Source organism: Lissotriton vulgaris, chromosome 1_2, assembly GCF_964263255.1.
Source record: "Lissotriton vulgaris chromosome 1_2, aLisVul1.2, whole genome shotgun sequence".
NCBI lineage: Eukaryota > Metazoa > Chordata > Amphibia > Caudata > Salamandridae > Lissotriton > Lissotriton vulgaris.
Window position 1 is genome coordinate 189,078,115 of NC_141686.1, and position 19,622 is coordinate 189,097,736.

A 19,622-nucleotide genomic window follows, 5' to 3' on the forward strand; every position below is an offset into this window, starting at 1 on the left:
ATCCACCATGGGAGGTAGATCCTTCTCCTACTTAGCGGCCAAGACCTGGAACTCACTCCCCACTCACCTCTGCCTTACACAGAACCACATCTCCTTCAGAAAAGAACGATAAATAATGAACCCCCTCCCCAAGCGCCTTGAGACCCTCTGGGTGAGTAGTGTGTTATATAAATTCCTTGAACTTGAACTTGAACTTGAGTGGAGGAGAAAGGGCACATGACCACTGAAAACCTCTCAGCAAACCCACGGTGTGGGACTTGCTGAAGGTAACAGGAGGGGTATTTGGCCCCCAAGAACCCCCAGTAGACAAGAGGAATTCATGCCCCTACTAGTGGTGCACCAGGAGGCGCCTTTGCAGAGTGGTGAAGAAAGGGGAAATGGCCTGCTATCAGGTCTCAGCAATCCTGCTGTATGGGTTTTACTGGATGTAATAGGAGGGGTAGTCAGCCCCCAAGGAAGTCCTTGGGGGCCAACTACCCCTCTTGTTATCTCCAATAAGTCCCACACAGCGGGATTGTTCGGAGGTCTTCGGAGGCTCCGCCCCCTTACTCCACCACTCTGCATATGTGGCTTGTGGTACACTACTGGTTGGGGGATGAAGTCCACTTTACTTTATGAGGGACCTTGAGGCAAGGAGCACCCCTGGTACCTCCTACACAGTGGGATTCCTGAGAGCTGGTCGGAGGCCCAGTCACCTTTCCTCACCACTCTGAAAACAAGTCTACTGGTTAAACAAGCATTTACAATGCAATAGGTCTCACATTTGCAAGTTAGAGCTATTGGCACTGTAAATGTAATTGATTAATATTTATGTGTTTTGGAGTGGAGTGAATATATTTGATTTGTAATGGAATTATGTGTTATGTTGTGAAGTTGAATTATGTTGATAGAAATGTGGTGGCATTTATTGTATATGAATTATGTGGAGTCTGATTGTGTGTTAAGGAGAGTAATTATGTGGTATGGTATTTTGTGTTGTGTAGTGTTATGTATTGGAGTTTTATTAGGTGGTGTTATATTGAATTTTGTGGTGTGGAATGTATATCTGTGGTGTTTTATGTAATTGTGTTGTTGATTTGTGTTATGTGGTTTCTTGTTGAATTATGTTGTGTGTAACGGAAATATGTTTAGTTTATTTGTGTGGTGTGGAACTGTTCAATTGTGTATGTAAAAATAGATAATGTTTGTAAAGTTTATAAATGCACTAATGACCTCCCACACACAAATTGTAGCATACATTTTAAATGTTGTTTTTCTGTGCCCTGTGCCCTGTTTATTTAAACCTTTAAAATGTTTTCCAAATACCATAATATCATAAGTTTAGAAAAACTAACAGAGAAGGCCTACAAAGTGACCCTTAAACAGGATTTAGTGCATGATTTGTAATTGATATAGACACCCTAAGGCAAACGCATGTGCTTTAGAAAATAAAGTAAACTGAGAGTTAGAGCTGTTAGTGTTGTAATGTGTTTTACCTATATGGAATGGAGTGTAGTGGACGTACGTGGTGTGTAGTGGGAGAATGTTGATTGGTTTGAAATGGTTAGGTGTGGCATTGTGTGGCATGGTTTTGTGTAGTATGGAGTGGATTTGTGTTGTGGAATTATGTGGTGTGGTGTTCTGTAGAATTATGTGGTATTGATTGTATTGCAATTATGTGGAATAGGATTGTGTATCATGGAGTGTAAATATGTGGAAAGATATTTTGTGTTGTGTTGTGTATTGTTATGTAGTGGAGCTTATTTATGCGGTGTGCTGTTGAATTTTGTGGTATGATGTTTACATTTACACACCCACAGAGAGACTACACACTCAGAAGAATGGCATGACATGAGTCGGTCTTTCATTTTGGCTTAGGCCTGGCATTGTGAGCTCAGCTTCTCTAATCAAAATGGTAGAAAAAAGTGAGGTTTAAAACATGTTGCCAGATGTATTAACCTCGATCAGAGTCCATATAGGACTCTGCAAAGGTACACTGCAAGAAGACCATAGATAGTGAGCTGTGTGCTGGTGTGCGTATAGACGATTTTATTGTAACTGATCCTGTTATACTTTCAATTAAAAAATCAACCTTCACTGATCCTACAACTGTTTGTCACGTTTAGTTTTTTCAATTAAATGGCTCGCTTGTTACATACTCCTATACCCCTGGCTTTTGAAAGACACCATCTTGTACAATAAAGGGTTGCGTCAAGGGTGATACTGCCCAGAATGTCTGGTTTTCTAGTGCTCGTAATGACAAAGCCAGAATTGCTGAAAGGGATTCTGGTACGGCCGCTACTTATTGGAGACATTGAACTATACTCTGAATCTGCCTGACCTCGACCAAAATGGCGCCAGTATGGGAGCGACTTGCAACTCCTTATGACGTTCTAGTTACTTAGCCTTGACGTTATGGGGGATGTATGCGGTCTTTGTGCACATGGCGGGCGGGGAAGGGTACTGACTGGGAATACGGACAACACTAGTGATAACGCAAAAAAAAAACCAATATATATATATTTTTTTGCCCCGCGGGGCCCTTTTAAAGCCTCCACATCAAACCTAGGGGGTCAGGGAGGATCTACTATGCCCCCTTATGGTAATTTCCCCCTTCGTTTTGGCCTCCTCTTGTCTCTCGATCCTACCGAGAGACAAGATGGCGGCCGCTCCGGACTGTTTAGAATGTTGACAGACACCGAAGAGCAATCAGCTTCGCTTCGCAAAGTTCCGTTACGCGAAAAGTACGCGAACCGGAGCGCTACCCGGGACGCTGTTACAGATATATATATTTTTTTGAACGTTAATTTAGCAAAATCCACTGGAGCACATATATTGAGACCTAGAAAAGGCACATCGGGCTAACAGTCCCTACAATTTTGCCAAGTTTCGTGCAAATCCATTCAGCCGTTCGAGCTAAAAGTGAAGCCAACCGCCCTATGGAAATTAACATGGGAAAAATGCGTTTTGGGACCCCCCTTTTTTCTCGGCCCCCCCTTTACGAACACCCCCCAAATTTTCAGAAGCTGCTCAGAAACAAAATGTGCCATTTTCCTGAAAATTTCAGCCAATTCCGTCCACAAACGCCAAAGTTATTAGACATAGAATTTTCAAAAATCCCATAGAGAAAAAATCCTAACTATATATGTAAATGTATAGGCATTTATATAGCGCACTACTTACCCGGAGGGTCCCAAGGCACTTCGACCGCTGCGAAACCCTTCCTGGCTTCCCTGAGAGATGGTCCCTTAATGGGTATCTCCAGGGTGAGACCAGGCATCCTCGCCGGTCTGGTGGGGCCATTAGTGAAGATGAGGCAAGCTAATGCCCAGAGTTGCCGGGTGTGATCGCTGATCAGAGTGGGCACCGAGGCGAGAGAATTATCGAGTCCGCTGACCCTGGTCCAGAAACCTGCCGCACGGGGAATCGAACCCTGGTCCCGGGCCGTCCTCTGCTCTCGGGTCTGCCGCCTCTAACCAGTGAGCCACACTACTTCATATATACCTACTGGCGACCGCCAGTAGGTAATATATATATATATATATACACACACAAACACACACACACACACACAACCACAAACACACACACACACACACACACTCACACACATATATATATATTTACATATATCTCCCAGAGGCAGATGCCACTGGGTAATTATTCTGTTCTATATTGGAGTCTTTCCACAACAGATTTGGTACCCCCCTGATATAGAGTTTCCATAATCTAGTGATACTAGACCTTGCACAACCACTCTACTTGAGGTTTCTGGCAGCCATTGCAACAGTTTTCTCAGTACCCTAAATAGGAAGAAACAGTTTGATGCTAATTTATTGGCCTGAACCTCTACAGAAAGCTTCGTGCTAATCCAAAAGCCCATTCTCTTGACCTCTGATTAAGGTTGGTCTAAGTGCCGAGGTAATCCGGTCAGCTCAATTCAATCCAACGAGCAAGATGGTTTCCAACCACTGGCATTTCTGTTTTTTCTCCATTTCATTTTAGACTGATTGTAGACATCCAGTCTGCTACCATGATTTAAGCGATCTTTAAGTTGGTTGGACTTCACAATTTCTGCCAGCGTGAGAACATACATGTTAAACAGAATGGTGCTTTGTGATTAACCCTGAGGCACTCCACATTTTAGGAGGCGGGATTTGTTATGTTATGTTATGTTATGTTATGTTATTTATTTATTTCTATAGCGCACAGCTACTCAAAAAGAGTGTCCCGGCGCTTTAATGGAGAAAGAGACAATACTGCAACATAAAAACATAACACCAGATAAAAAGCTAACAGAAGAGTGGGCCAGAGATTCAGGGAAGACCGGCTACTGAGTGAACAGCCAAGTTTTAAGGCCTTTCCTAAAAGCCAGTAGACTGGTGGCTCCCCGCAGGGCCAGTGGTAAAGAATTCCACAGCTGAGATACCAGCAGTCCAAAAGAGCGGCCTCCGAGGCGCGCTTTCTTTACCCGGGGGACAACAGCAAGGTGCAGGGCTTCCGACCTCAGAGACCTGGTCGGATGGTAGAAGACCAGTCTCTTTTGGAGGTACTTGGCTCCCTCCTTGTGAAGAGCTTTGTAGGCCAAGGTCAGTGCCTTAAAGGCGATCCTCTTGCGGATAGGAAGCCAGTGTAAAGTTGCCAGCAAGCCTGAGGCCCTGGAGCGCCTACTAAGGCCAAAGATTGCCCTGGCAGCGGCGTTCTGTACCACTTGAAGCCGCTGCAACAAGTACTCTGGGAGGCCCAGGTAAAGAACGTTGGAATAATCCAACCTGGACCCAATCAGAGCCTGGACAGTCAGCGTCCTATGTTCCACGGATAACAGAGGAAGAAACCTCCGCAGCATCCTGAGGATGCCAAAGCAAATGCCCGACACCCCCAGGATCTGGGATTTCAAGGTGAGCCTATTATCCATCTTCACCCCCAGATTCTTAGCAACCTGAGAGGAGCAGGACGGAGGGAACATATCCCGTGGCCACCAGGTCTGCCAATCTGGTTCTGTGTCGCACCCAAAGAAGAGTACTTCGGACTTGTCGGAATTGCACTTAAGGCTGTTTAGATGGAACCAGTGAAAAACAGCCCCAAGGCAATCCCGAATACTCTCCCCATCAAAGTCGCCTCCTCTCTTACAAGAGAAGAGGAGCTGGGTGTCGTCCGCATAGGATACGATCTGGGCACCATGCGACTCCACCAACGCCGCCAATGGGGTCATAATGATGTTAAAGAGGGTCGGGCTCAGAATAGAGCCCTGAGGGACCCCAACTCCCAGAGGCGGCATCACGGGGAATCCGGCGGGGCCCAGATCGACTGCCGGCGGCCGGCTAGGAAAGAGGAAAACCAGTCGAACACCGTCCCCCGTAGGCCTATCTCGAAAAGTCTAGCGAGAAGACCATCATGGGGAACGGTGTTGAACGCCGCCGACAGATCTAGCATCACCAGCATGACTTTGCCCCCAGAGTCCAGAACCCCTTTAATGGTTTCCGAGACCTCCAGGAGCGCTGTCTCAGTACTGAGATGGGGACGAAAGCCCGATTGGGTGGCGTGCAGGATCTCATTAGATTCAAGAAAGTTGGAGAGCACGCCTTGGACGTGCTTTTCCAGAATCTTCGTGAGGGCCGGCAGCAGAGAGATGGGCCTATAATTAACCGGGGCCTTCGGATCTAGACCAGGTTTTTTGAGTAATGGAATCACCATCGCCTGCTTCCAGGCCTGCGGGACCACACCGAGCCTCAGCGAAAGATTTAAGAGCGGATTAGCCAACGGGTTGATCACCTCCGCAACTTTCGCCAGAAATTTAGCAGGGCATGGGTCAAGGGGAGAACCCGATTTTAAGTTGCCCATAAGAGCCAGGGAGTCCGGAGCAGAGATAGAAGGAAACACACTCAACGTCGCCCCTGGCCCGGCCTGTGGCAGTGTGGTGATATCGGGTTCAGTCTGGCCCGCAGACCCTGGTGCCAGGAATGACTCCTGGATGCGTTGGATCTTGCTCGTGAAGAAGTCAGCAAGGTCCGTGGCCCAGGTACCAGATGGGTTTTGGTCCGAGGTGTTAGACCAAGGTGAGGTGAATTCTCTCACAATGGAGAAAATCTCCTTGCAAGAGTTGGAGGCAGCATCAATTCTCCTGGCTAGATACGCTTTTTTTTCCAAACGGATGTCCCGGTGATAAGCCTTAACCACCGTTCTGTATGTCAACTTGGCAACAGTGTCATATTGTGCCCGCCAGGCTCTTTCGGCTACCTTGCACTGCTGCCGCGTAGCCGACAGTGCAGCGGTAAACCAAGGCGCAGAGACCCGTTTCGGTGTCGGGCGAGATGTTACTTCCGGGGCAAGATCGTTTAGCCTATCCAGTAACCAGTCTTGCATGGTCTGCAGATCACTGTCTAAGTCACCCGAGAGAAGGCAGGGATGGGCCTCAGCTGCCTGGGCCAGCATCTCCGGGGTTACGCGATGGAAAGCCCTGTGGACACGACCCTGTTGATGTGCCGGGAGAGGCACAGATTTGACTATGCCCTTGATCACAAATTTTGCAAGAAAGTGGTCAGACCATAAGACAGGAGTGATCTCTATACCCTCGAGAGGAACAGATGAGAAGACCTGGTCAAGGGTATGCCCCTTCTCATGCGTAGGCTCCTGAAAGTAGGGGATGAGCCCCAGCGGGGTCAGCGCCTCCGAAAGTTTGGCGGCCGCCGGGTCGGATGAATCATCCATCCGGAAGTTGAAATCGCCAGCCACGGACAACATAGTTTCTTCGCACACTTGAAATTTTCTATTTAAAAAAAAAGAAAAAGATGGAAAGCCATTTTAGCCCCATGCCAGAGATGCCAGCCTCTTCCAACCTGTGAATCAGGTCAGGATGAGGGACGGTATCAAAGGCTGCACTCAGATCTAGTAGAATTAAACCACTGAACCACCTTGATTTAGAATTGATCTAGGATTGCTCTTAGTTCTTCCTTAGCTGAAAGCAATGTGGTTTCTAGACTATTATAGTTAGGTGAGCTTTTCCACAGGAAAGGCGTTTTTTGGTTTCTAATAACTTTGGCATCATCTGACAAACGTTTCCCAAAAAAAAGTAAATTCACCTCTGCTCCCTTTTGGTAAGTTTCAGGTTGAACTCAAAACTTTCCATGCATAAAATCAGTCAAAAAGTAGCATTTTTATCAAGGATACCTGGAGGTGTGTCAAAAGGTGCCAAAGTTAATGGAAACAAAAAAAAGCCATTCCCAGTTTGATGCTAATTTCTTGGCCTGAACTTCTACAGGAAGCTTCCGCTCAATCCAAAGCTGTATTATGCACAGAGCACACCGGCCCTGTTTGCGCCACGGCACACCATTCAAAAGGTGCATCAGGTGCAAACAGAGAAAGTGTACCCTAATATGCTACCCTTAGGGCAGCTGTGAACATGCGCTACCCTGGGTGCAGTGCATTCAACTGCAATACGGAGCAGCTGTTTAAAAATTGCTCCGTGTTTCACAGTGCAGGCGGCAACTTGTCTGTGTATTCAAGACCGGAGCGAGCTCCCCTTCCAGGTGGATGCAGCGGATGCAGTGAGTGATGACGTTCCCTCAAGTGGATGTCTGGGATACATGGGACCTCCTTTCTCTCCTTCGGAGGGTTGCTATCATTTTTTGCAGCGCACTTTCAGTGCTCCTCCTGACAGCTTCTTCCTCTTCATTGCCACACTCCAAGCAAAGAGAACAAAGCCTCAACGGATAGTTCTTGCGCTGGAAAGTCTCCCTTCCTGCACAAAGACAATAGTACCTCCAACAAAGGCACCCTTGCACCATGGTGCATGGTTGCCTACACTGGTGCTAGGCTAGTGCTAGGCACTGAATTGAGAGAGCAGTAATGTGCCATGTGTTGATATATATGGTGCCTTCCGTCCTCTCCCTTTAGCACAGCGCAGAAAGGTGTATTGCTGTTTTGCGTGAAAAAATGATAAATATGGCCCTTCGTTGCGCTACGTGTGTCACAGGGACAGATAGTAGGGTCCGTAAGGCAATGAAATCGGGACAAGTATTTAAAGGGCTCAGTGCTTTGACCTTTGTTTACAAGCAATTAATATTTTAATTTGCCAGTCAGTGTCCACTGAGAAATTGCTGTAAGCCTGCAGATCTGCATTGAATCTTTGCGAGTTACTTGTGAGTAACATAGATCTAATTTCCTCAGGTTCCATTTGTTTTCATGTGCTAAGAAGGAATCAAACCATTCCATTAATTATTAGCATTATAAGCATGGACATTTCCTGCTCAGTGTTGTCATTGCATAAACTTTTCGTAATCTGTGTGGGCAGTTTGGCCATACACGGCTGGTTTGTCTTTCTACTAGCAAACTTTGCACTACATTATATTAATAGCTGCTTCTCCTTAATGTGCCTCTGAAAGACTGATAGGGCTGGGGAGCAGTCAGTCAGTGTTCAGTGGCACCATGTCAGGTACTGTACCTTCAACTGGGCCTGGTATATTGAGAAACTGCATTTCACATCTATAAAGCAAAAAAACACATCTTTACCGATGCTAGAAAGAAGGCATTGTGCTGCTGGCAAAAACGACCTTTCTGACGGACGTTGCATCACATGACCCAGCGTTACCATTTCACATGATGAAGATCAAAGAACCATAAAACGCATACAGGAGTGTTTATAAAGCGCAGCATGGTGCTAAGATGTCTCTGGGAGCTGTTATTGTTTGTTGTTACCGCAACTCAATTGTAAACATTCTGTCCATCTTGGAGGGATGAAAGGCTGAGCAGACCTGTCAGGATCTGAACCAAAACACGAGGTGATATCCCAGAGATCCGCGGTGGTTACATTAGGAAACGGAGACACCAAGGGGCGTATTTACAAGGAGTTAACACCACCAGAACTTCACTTTTTGCGACCTTCTGGTGTCGTTATGTCTTTCGCCTTATCTACAAGGTACACGTTAAGTGGTTTAATGCCACCTTGTAATTAATGCCTCTGTTCACGCGCTCTTGGAGTGAAAGGGGCGAGCGATGGGTGCTGCAGTGGGCGTTCCACCACAACACCCATTGCTGTTTGATGCTTCCCCATATTTACAAACTATGCGGCAGCGCCAAAAATAAGACCAGGAAATACCTGCCTCAAACAGGCGAAACGAGGAGAAATGTTGTATTTCTCCTTGTATACTGCTCTTTGAATTCTGCAGCATACATGGATAGAGCAAATTACAAGTTAAGACTGTTCATGTGCAGGAAGGCACCTCCTCATGCACCCAAACAATCACCTTGTAGCACAGGCACCCTGGCAAAATAACGCTAGGCAGCGCTGGTGCTAGGTACCTTATTTAGCACCAGCGCTAGGGGTAATGCAGGAGTGCGCCGAATATTTGTAAATAGGGCTTATCCCTGCATTTTGAAACTGATGGAGCGCGGCATGACCAATTTTGGCGCCACACCCCGCTCTGACAGTTTCTTGTACTTATCCCTAAACTATTGTTAAGGTAATAATTTTGAAAAATTAAAAAACCTACACCTAAATATACAACACTGCTTTTTTTACCAAACAGGGTCGCATTGAAACTTGTCGTACAGTAATTTAACTTTAGTAAGACACATTATAACTTTATTTAGACAATTGACTAGTCTAGTAGCAATTGATTTTCAGGCGATGATATAGATTTTGAAGTGAAAATAATAATTGATCCAGACTAGAATCAATGACTTACTGAAGGCAGAGGTGAATTGTGAGGGTAGAGGGATAGAGGTAACACCCCCGGTGAAAAATAAAATCTTAACTCTGTAGGAGCACCACCATTCACTGCCTTTGATGTAACTTCAAAGAGACTGGTTATAGTTCTTTCACAGTCTCATCATTTTAGATCTGAAGCATTTTCAGTATTATTTACAACGAAGCCATAGCTGTTGCTTTTTATCTTGTGCAACGAACAGCCATTGACAAACCAAAGAGTCCCGGCTTGTTGTAGGTGTAATGTTACTTGTTGTAGTAGATATCTGGATGCACTGATAGAAGCAGCAAAATACCAGTCAGGCGTCACACTATACTAAACACAGACTTTTAGCTTAGTGTTTTCAAGCCACGTCCTAAATTGCATCGGCCACGCCCTTTTGAGGGACCCCTCCCAGTTTTTTCATCCAACTTAAAGCCCTGAGGCCTCCCGAGTTTGAAGTCATTCCTGCCATCGCGGTTACTTCTTTTTCTGAGGTATTTGCACGTTTTCCAGCTCCCACGCACTCACCCCATGGAGAAATTAACCATCCTCGTTGACTGTCGTGCTATACTCACTGTGATGGTGTGGGGTGGCTAAAGCGTCTCGAAGTCCTCTCAGTTTGAGTATTCCAAGGCTATGTGTTGTGGAGCAGCCTCGTCTCTCTGCAGTCCTCTGCTCACTGCTTGGAGTTATAAAGCCAGCCGAGCTTTCAGACTCTTGAAGAGATTATATTAAAAAGAACAATTTCCATATATTTACTAAAGGTCAATCCTCACTTTCCATCTAATGCTTACCCTCAGATTCCCGCGAGACTTAGTGCATCGCGTCCAATCAGAGGCGGTCGCTGTGCAGGGTGTGGCTTCTCCTAGCCCATGGGTACTCACAAACTGTCTCTCGGGGGCCACATTTACAGTGTGGTTTGTGGCTGAGGGCTGCACCGTTGGGGCGAGGTCAAAAGGGGAGGGGGCGGGGCTGAAGCACAAAAGAAATGTGACCATGAAGTTGAACACAGGTCCCTGCAGCAGACGCCTTCGTCCACTGAGCCACCAGACCCGGCATACACACCTCTCTCTCTCTCTCCCTCTCTTTCTTTCTCTCTCTCTCTCCCTTCCCCTCTCTCTCTCCCTCTGTTTCACTCCATCTGTCTCCCTACGTCTGTCTCCCTCTGTCTGTCTCACTCATCTGTCTCCCTCCGTCTGTCTCCCTCTGTCTGTCTCCCTCTGTCTGTCTCCCTCTGTCTGTCACCCTCCGTCTGTCACCCTCTGTCTGTCTCCCTCTGTCTGTCTCCCTCCATCTGTCTACCTCCGTCTGTCTCCCTCTGTCTGTCTCCCTCCATCTGTCCCCCTCTACCCCCTCCCTCTGGTGCCCTCCCTCTGTCGCCCTCCTCTCTCTGTCTCCGTCCGTCTCCCTCTCTCTCTATGTCTCCCTCTCTCTGTCTCACTCCCTGTCTCCCTCTCCTTCCTCCCTCCCTCCCCCTCCCTCCCTATGTCTCCCTCCCTCTCTGCCTCCCTCTCTCTGTCTCTCTTTGTCTCCCTTCCTTTCCATCCCTCTGTCACCCTCTATCTCCCTCCCTCCCTCCCTCCCTCTGTCACCCTGTCTCCCTCCCTGTGTCTCCCCTGACAGTCTCTATGTCTCCCTCTCTGTCTTCCTCTCTTTGTCACCCTCTGTCTCCCTCCCTCTCCCTCCCTCCCCCTGTCTCTCTCCCTGTCTCCCTGTCTCTCTCCCTCGGTCTCCCGCCCTGTCTAACTCTCTCTCCCTCTCTCTCCTTCCCTCTCTCTCCCTCCCTCTCTGCCTCCCTCCCTCTCTGTCTCTCCCTCTCCCTCCCTCTGTCACCCTCTATATCCCTCCCTCCCTCTTTCTCCCTCCCTCCCTCTGTCTCCCTCCCTCCCCCTCACTCTGTCTCCCTCCCGCTGTCTCCCCCTGGCTGCCTCTCCCTGTCTCCCTCTCTTTCTCCCTCCCTCTGTCACCCTCAGTCATCCTCCCTTCTTCTGTCACCCTCTCTCCCTCCCTCCCTCTGTCACCCTCTGTCTCCCTCCCTCCCTCTCCCACCCTCTGTCTCCCTCTCTCCCTCCCTCTGTCTCCCTCCCTGTCTCCCTCTCTCTCTCCCTCTCTCTCCTTTCCTCTGTCTCCCTTCCTCTCTGCCTCCCTCCCTCTCTGTCCCCCTTCCTCTCCCTCCCTCTGTCACCCTCTATGTCCCTCCCTTTGTCACCCTTCCTCCCTCTGTCGCCCTCTGTCTCCCTCCCACCCTCTGTCACCCTCTGTCTCTCTCCCTCCCTCCCTCTGTCACCCTCTGTCTCCCTCCCTCCCTCTGTCACCCTCTGTCTCCCTCTCTCCCTCAGTCTCCCTCCCTCCCTCTGTCACCCTCTGTCTCGCTCCCTCCCTCTGTCACCCTCTGTATATCTCCCTCTCCCTCTCTCTGTCTCCCTCCCACTGTCTCGCCTGACTGCCTCTCTCTCGCTCCCTCTTAGTCTCTCTCCCTCTGTCACCCTCTGTCTTCTTCCCTCCCTCAGTCATCCTCTGTATCCCTCCCTCCCTCTGTAACCCTCTGTCTCCCTCCCTCTCCCTCTCCCTCCCTCTGTCTCTCCCTGATGGCCTCTCTCTGTCTCCCTCTGTCTCTCTCCCTCCCTCTCCCTCCCTCTCTCTCCTTCCCTCCCTCTCTGCCTCCCTCCCTCTCTGTCTCTCTCTGTCTCCCTTCCTCTCACTCCCTCTTTCACCCTCTATATCCCTCCCTCCCACCCTCTTTCTCCCTCCCTCCCTCTTTCTCCCTCCCTCCCTCTGTCACCCTCTGTCTCCCTCCCTCCCCCACCCTCTGTCTCCCTCCCTCTGTCGCCCCCTGACTGCCTCTCTCTGTCTCCCTCTCTTTCTCCCTCCCTATTTCACCCTCAGTCTTCCTCCCACCCTCTGTCACCCTCTCTCCCTCCCTCCCTCTGTAACCCTCTGTCTCCCTCCCTCCCTCTGCCACCCTCTGTCTCTCTCTCTCCCTCCCTCTGTCTCCCTCCCTGTCTCCCTCTCTCTCTCCCTCTCTCTTCTTCCCTCTGTCTCCCTCCTTCCCTCTCTGACTCCCTTCCTCTCCCTCCCCCTGTCACCCTCTTTGTCCCTCCCTCCCTCTGTCACCCTCCCTCCCTCTGTCACCCTCTGTCTCCCTCCCACCCTCTGTCACCCTCTGTCTCCCTCCCTCCCTCCTCTGTCACCCTCTGTCTCCCTCCCTCCCTCTGTCACCCTCTGTCTCCCTCTCTCCCTCAGTCTTCCTCCCTCCCCCTGTCACCCTCTGTCTCGCTCCCTCCCTCTGTCACCCTCTGTATATCTCCCTCTCCCTCTCTCTGTCTCCCTCCCACTGTCTCCCCTGACTGCCTCTCTCTCGCTCCCTCTTAGTCTCTCTCCCTCTGTCACCCTCTGTCTTCTTCCCTCCCTCAGTCATCCTCTGTATCCCTCCCTCCCTCTGTCACCCCCTGTCTCCCTTCCTCTCCCTCTCCCTCCCTCTGTCTCTCCCTGATGGCCTCTCTCTTCTTCCCTCTGTCTCCCTCCTTCCCTCTCTGTCTCCCTTCCTCTCCCTCCCCCTGTCACCCTCTATGTCCCTCCCTCCCTCTGTCACCCTCCCTCCCTCTGTCACCCTCTGTCTCCCTCCCACCCTCTGTCACCCTCTGTCTCCCTCCCTCCCTCCTCTGTCACCCTCTGTCTCCCTCCCTCCCTCTGTCACCCTCTGTCTCCCTCTCTCCCTCAGTCTTCCTCCCTCCCCCTGTCACCCTCTGTCTCGCTCCCTCCCTCTGTCACCCTCTGTATATCTCCCTCTCCCTCTCTCTGTCTCCCTCCCACTGTCTCCCCTGACTGCCTCTCTCTCGCTCCCTCTTAGTCTCTCTCCCTCTGTCACCCTCTGTCTTCTTCCCTCCCTCAGTCATCCTCTGTATCCCTCCCTCCCTCTGTCACCCTCTGTCTCCCTCCCTCTCCCTCTCCCTCCCTCTGTCTCTCCCTGATGGCCTCTCTCTGTCTCCCTCTGTCTCTCTCCCTCCCTCTCTCTCCTTCCCTCCCTCTCTGCCTCCCTCCCTCTCTGTCTCTCTCTGTCTCCCTTCCTCTCCCTCCCTCTTTCACCCTCTATATCCCTCCCTCCCACCCTCTTTCTCCCTCCCTCCCTCTGTCACCCTCTGTCTCCCTCGCTCCCCCTCCCTCTGTCTCCCTCCCTCTGTCGCCCCCTGACTGCCTCTCTCTGTCTCCCTCTCTTTCTCCCTCCCTATTTCACCCTCAGTCTTCCTCCCACCCTCTGTCACCCTCTCTCCCTCCCTCCCTCTGTAACCCTCTGTCTCCCTCCCTCCCTCTGCCACCCTCTGTCTCTCTCTCTCCCTCCCTCTGTCTCCCTCCCTGTCTCCCTCTCTCTCTCCCTCTCTCTTCTTCCCTCTGTCTCCCTCCTTCCCTCTCTGTCTCCCTTCCTCTCCCTCCCCCTGTCACCCTCTATGTCCCTCCCTCCCTCTGTCACCCTCCCTCCCTCTGTCACCCTCTGTCTCCCTCCCACCCTCTGTCATCCTCTGTCTCCCTCCCTCCTCTGTCACCCTCTGTCTCCCTCCCTCCCTCTGTCACCCTCTGTCTCCCTCTCTCCCTCAGTCTTCCTCCCTCCCCCTGTCACCCTCTGTCTCGCTCCCTCCCTCTGTCACCCTCTGTATATCTCCCTCTCCCTCTCTCTGTCTCCCTCCCACTGTCTCCCCTGACTGCCTCTCTCTCTCTCCCTCTTAGTCTCCCTCCCTCTGTCACCCTCTGTCTTCCTCCGTCCCTCAGTCACCCTCTGTATCCCTCCCTCCCTCTGTCACCCTCTGTCTCCCTCCCTCTCCCTCCCTCTGTCTCTCCCTGATGGCCTCTCTCTGTCTCCCTCTCTGTTTCCCTCCCTCTGTCAACCTCTGTCTCTCTCCCTCCCTCTCCCTCTCTCTCCTTCCCTCCCTCTCCCTCCCTCTGTCATCTCACCCCGTGTGTGTGTCAGCCCTCAGCCCGGGCTGACACAGCTTCCCCAGCTTGGGACCATTTAAAAGACCATTTACATGTTAATTAAGCTTTGTTTTTAGTTCACCTCTTAGCGTCCCTGCATCTCCACTCTGACAATCACTGGAGTCCCCGGACCCCCACAGAGCAGAGTCTCTCCGAGTCCAGGGGTTTGCTGACACAATTAATTTTTTTTTTTCCTCAGGTACGATGTCTGAAAGGTCCATGGGCCACTAAGGAATGCTTGCCGGGCCTAGTGGCCCGCGGGCCGTACTATGAGTACCGGTGTCCTAGCCTCTCTGCACAGTGAACGTGAAGTGAACAGTGTCTCTTTTGTCTTACTTTGATTTTCTTTCAGTGCACTTCCTTGTTAATTATTTTGATTCACGCTACCCCAAGATAGTATCCGGCCACGTCAAGGAATATAGCATTTTACTGTCGTGTAGCCCCTTGTTTTCAGATCATCTTATTCAGGGGCTTGTCCTTAAATGTGTGAGCTACATAACAGTAAAATGCTACTATCTTGGGGTAGCGTGAAGCAAAATAATTAACAAGGAAGTACACTTAAAGGAAAAACAAAGGAAGAAGAAAGAGACAAGAAGAGATGTGTAAGAAAAAACAAAAAAGGTCAGAAAGAGAAACAAATGAAAAAGGAGGGGCTGAAGTGAAGAAAGGAGATCGCAATCATATATTCAGGGGGACAAGATGGTGAAAATGTAAGAAGAGAGAGGAACAACATTTAGAAAGAACTGGAGTAGGTATAAGGGTGGGCAAAGAAAACATATGAGAAGAAAGAAAAGAAAAGAAATAGGAAGAGAGATTATAATGAATTAGCATTTCTAGTGCGCATAGCTACCCAGAAGCATCCCAGCGCCAGATAAGAGGCAAAGTCATTTAATTACTTTGTGACTGTCAATTGTAGATTATTAAATGGGGTGAGAGGAATGTTGAACTTCCATGAAGTCAGACGCCCAGGGTCTTGTAAAGCAAATACAGTTTCAATGAGAAATCCTGGGCTTACACCTTGTAGCAATGTCACAAAAGCAAAGGTACGGTATTTGATTAGCATTAAAATAGCATTACGTTCAAGAAGTCATTTAGTACAATTTCCAATAAAATTTAGGAAAAAGAAGCAAAAAGTAATGAATAGCTCAATAACAAAATGCCAACAACTGGACAATGGAAATGGGGATAAGGTACTTTGAAGGTAATGTTTAAAAGCCCATAGGATGCAATGGAGACATTGAAGGTATTGTATTTGCATTTATATATCTCTTACTAATGCTTTTTCAGCGAGTAGCATGCTACTCTGGAACCCATGAAGGATTATTAGACCATTGGAATGTTGGGAGCTCCATTGAAGACAATGAAGTGCTCTGGGCTTCTAATATAGCAATATAGCCCGCCGTAGTGGGTTATAACAGCTAATAAAGGCCTCCTGCAGCCCGAGCCGAAGGCGAGGGACTTTAACAAGGCAGCGGAACTTTAGTCGCCAGTATAGCCCTGCTACGAGGGGCTATAAGAACATTCTGCCACTAGAGGGCAGAATATTCCAACAAATTAAACAAAGGCTTCAGGGAGCGCGAAGGGATTGAAATCCCCTCAGGCTCCCTGAAGCCTTTGTTCACAGCCACAAAGAAGCATTAGAATGTTGGAGCTCCAGGCTTATACCAGCCATTATAAGCCCAGAGCTACTCCATTGTTTTTAATGGAGCTTCAAATGTGCTAATGGCTGGTAAAAGCTCTTAGCACCAACAATCCAAAATTTGTCATTCACAGGTGTTGCTGTGAACAAAGGCCTCATGGACCCCGCGTGGATTTAAATCCCCTCAGGCTCATTGAGACCTTTGGTTTATTTGTTAGAACATTCAATCAATCAATCAGTCAATCAATCATGAACATTTGTAGAGCGCGCTACTCACCCGTTAGGGTCTCAAGGCGCTGGGGGGGGGGGAGGGGCTGCTACTGCTCGAACAGCCAGGTTTTGAGTTGCTTCCTGAAGGAAAGGTGGTCTTTGGTGAGGCATAGGTGGGTGGGGAGGGTGTTCCAGGTCTTGGCGGCCAAGTAGGTGAAGGATCTTCCTCCAGTGGTGGTTCTGCGGATCCGTGGAACGATGGCGAGGGCAAGGCTAGCTGAGCAGACTGACGAGTTGGGGTGTTGAACGTGAGGCGGTTGTTGAGGTATTCGAGGCCCAAGTCAAGGAGAACCTTGTGTGCGTGGGTGAGGAGTCTGAACATGATCCTCTTGCTGACGGGGAGCCAGTGCAGGTCCCTCAGGTGGGCAGAGATGTGGCTGTGTCGGGGATGTCCAGGACGAGTCGTGCTGAGGCGTTCTGGATGCGCTGGAGTCTTTTCTGTAGTTTGGCTGTGGTCCCAGTGTAGAAGGTGTTCCCGTTGTCCAGGCGGCTGGTGACGAGGGCCTGGGTGACCGTTTTCCTGGTATCCGTTGGGATCCAGCAGAAGATGTTACGGAGCATGCGGAGGGTGTTGAAGCAGGAGGAAGTGACGGCGTTAACTTGCCTGGCCATCGTGAGGGAGGAGTCGAGGATGAAGCCCAGGTTGCGTGCCTGGTCCATGGGCTTGGGTGGGGGGCCCAGAGCAGGGGGCCACCAGGAGTCGTCCCAGGCGGAGGTGGATGGGCCGAGGATGAGGACTTCTGTCTTGTCTGAGTTCAGTTTCAGGCGGCTGAGCTTCAAACAGTCTGTGATGTCTTTCATTCCATCCTGGAAGCTGGCTGTGGTGATGGGTCGAGGGAGCCATTCGTCTCAAGGAAGGCTGTCAGCTGTTTGTTGACGGTTTTCTCGATGACTTTTGTGGGGAAGGGGAGGAGCGAGATGGGGCGGAAGGTCTTGAGGTCTGAGGCGTCTGCGGTGGGTTTCTTCAGGAGGGTGCTGATCTCTGCATGCTTCCAACTCTCCAGGAAGGTGGTGGATGCGAAGGAGTTGTTGATGATGTCCCGAAGTTTGGGTGCGAAGATGGAGTCGGCTTTGTTGAAGATGTGGTGTGGGCAGGGATCGGTTGGGGAGCCCTAGTGGATGGTGTTCATCGTGTGGGGGGTGTCTTCTGTGCTGACCGGGGTCCAGGCACACAGGGTGGTGGTGGAGGGTGACGGTTCGGTGGCAGGGTCCAAGTTCTGAGCGCCGAAGCTGTCGTGTATGTCGGCGATCTTGCGGTGAAAGAAGGCGGCGAGAGGGTTGCAGAGATCTTGAGAGGGCGTGATGTCATTGTTGCTGGCGTTGGGGTTGGAGAGCTCTTTCACGATGTTGAAGAGTTCCTTGCTGTTATGGGTGTTGTTGTCCAGTCGTTCTTTGAATAATGACCTATTGGTGGTGCAAATCAGCTGGTGGTGTTTACGAATGGCGTTCTTAAGGGCTGTCCTGTTCTCCATTGACTGGTTGTGGTGCCAGGCTTTCTCGAGGTCATGGCAGGATTTCTTGGAGTCTTTGAGTTCGTTGGTGAACCATGCGGCTTTCTTGCTGTTGGGGTTGCTGGGAGGGTTTTTCAGTGGAGCAAGGGCATCGGCGTAGTCGGTGATCCATTGTGTGAAGTTGCGGGCTCCTTCGCTGGGGTCGGTGGTGTTGGTGGGAGGGTTTTTGCCTCAGGGAAGTGGTGAGTCGGACGGTGGTGATCTTGCTCCAGCATCTTCGGGGGGTAAGGCGCGGGCGGTGGTGGTCGGTTGTTTTCCTGAAGTTGAAGTGTACGCACGCTGTGGTCTGTCCAATGGATCTCGGTGGTGTGGTTGAAGGAGATGTGGTTTCTGCAGGAGAAGACGGGGTCGAGCGCATGGCCGGCGTAGTGGGTGGGGGTGTTGACCAGTTGCTTGAAACCGAGATTGGCGAGGTTGTCTAGTAGGGTGGTGGTGTTGTTGTCCTTGTTGTTCTCCAGGTGGAAGTTGAGGTCTCCTTGGAGGATGTAGTCGGGGGAGGGGAGGGTGAGTGGGCTGATGAAGTCTGCGATGGCTTCGCTGAATTGTGTGCGCGGTCCCGGGGGTCTGTAGATGAGGGTCCCTCTGAGGGTGGTCATGGGGTCGGTGTGGATCTGGAAGTGAAGGTGCTCTGTGGCGGCGAGGGTGTCGTCGGTGTTGGTTGTGACGTGGATGGTGCTTCTATGGGGGATGGCGATGCCTCCTCCGGTCTGGTTGACGCAGTCCCTCCGGATGATCTTGTAGCCGTCCGGGATGGCTATGGCGATGTCGGGGGCTGAGGTGGCGTTCATCCAGGTTTCCGTGAGGAAGGTGACGTCTAGTGCGGTTTTGTCCAGGAGGTCCCAGAGTTCGATGGCGTGCCTGTGGACGGAGCGGGTGTTCAGCAGGATGCATTTGAGGTGGTTGTTGTTGGCAGCTGTTTTGGCTGGCACGGTGCAGGAGCGGGTGGAGGTGAAGTGGCAGGAGAAGGGTCAGTGGGTGCGTTTCGGGGTAGCTTGGTAGCAGGCTGGCTGTCGGCCGGTGTTGAGTGCGTGGAGGGCGGCGTCGTCATAGCTCAGACGGGTTGGCTGGCTCCGGCGAGGACCAGGGGTTCTGGCGCTGGGCGTGGTCCAGGCGTGGCTGGGCGCAGATGGGCTTGCCTTTGGCGTGCCTTTGGCACGCAATCGGCGCGCCTGCTGCGCGTGGCCGCTGCGCGTACGCGCGGCCCCCGCCATTTATGGCCAAGTGGGAGGGAGGAGCAGCTGGGAGGCGGGGGCGAATGCGGAGCGGCATATAAGGAGGAGGGGGCGGGCCGCAGGGGAGCAGCGGCAGGGAGCGGAGGGGGTGGAAAAAGAGCGGGAAAGAGCGAGGAGAGCGAGGGCGAGCCTGGGGGGCAGGGGCCCAGGGGAAGGCGGCATGGGGAGAGGCCAAGCAGGCCAAGGAGGAGGCAGCAGGACGAGTGGCCAAGCAGGCCCAGTAGGAGGCAGCAGGAAGAGAGGCAGATGCGGCAGCAGCGGCGGATCAGGGCACACGGGGGCCATGCAGTGAGTAAAGTGACCGGGAAGGCGGAATGTTCTAATAGCCTTATAGCTA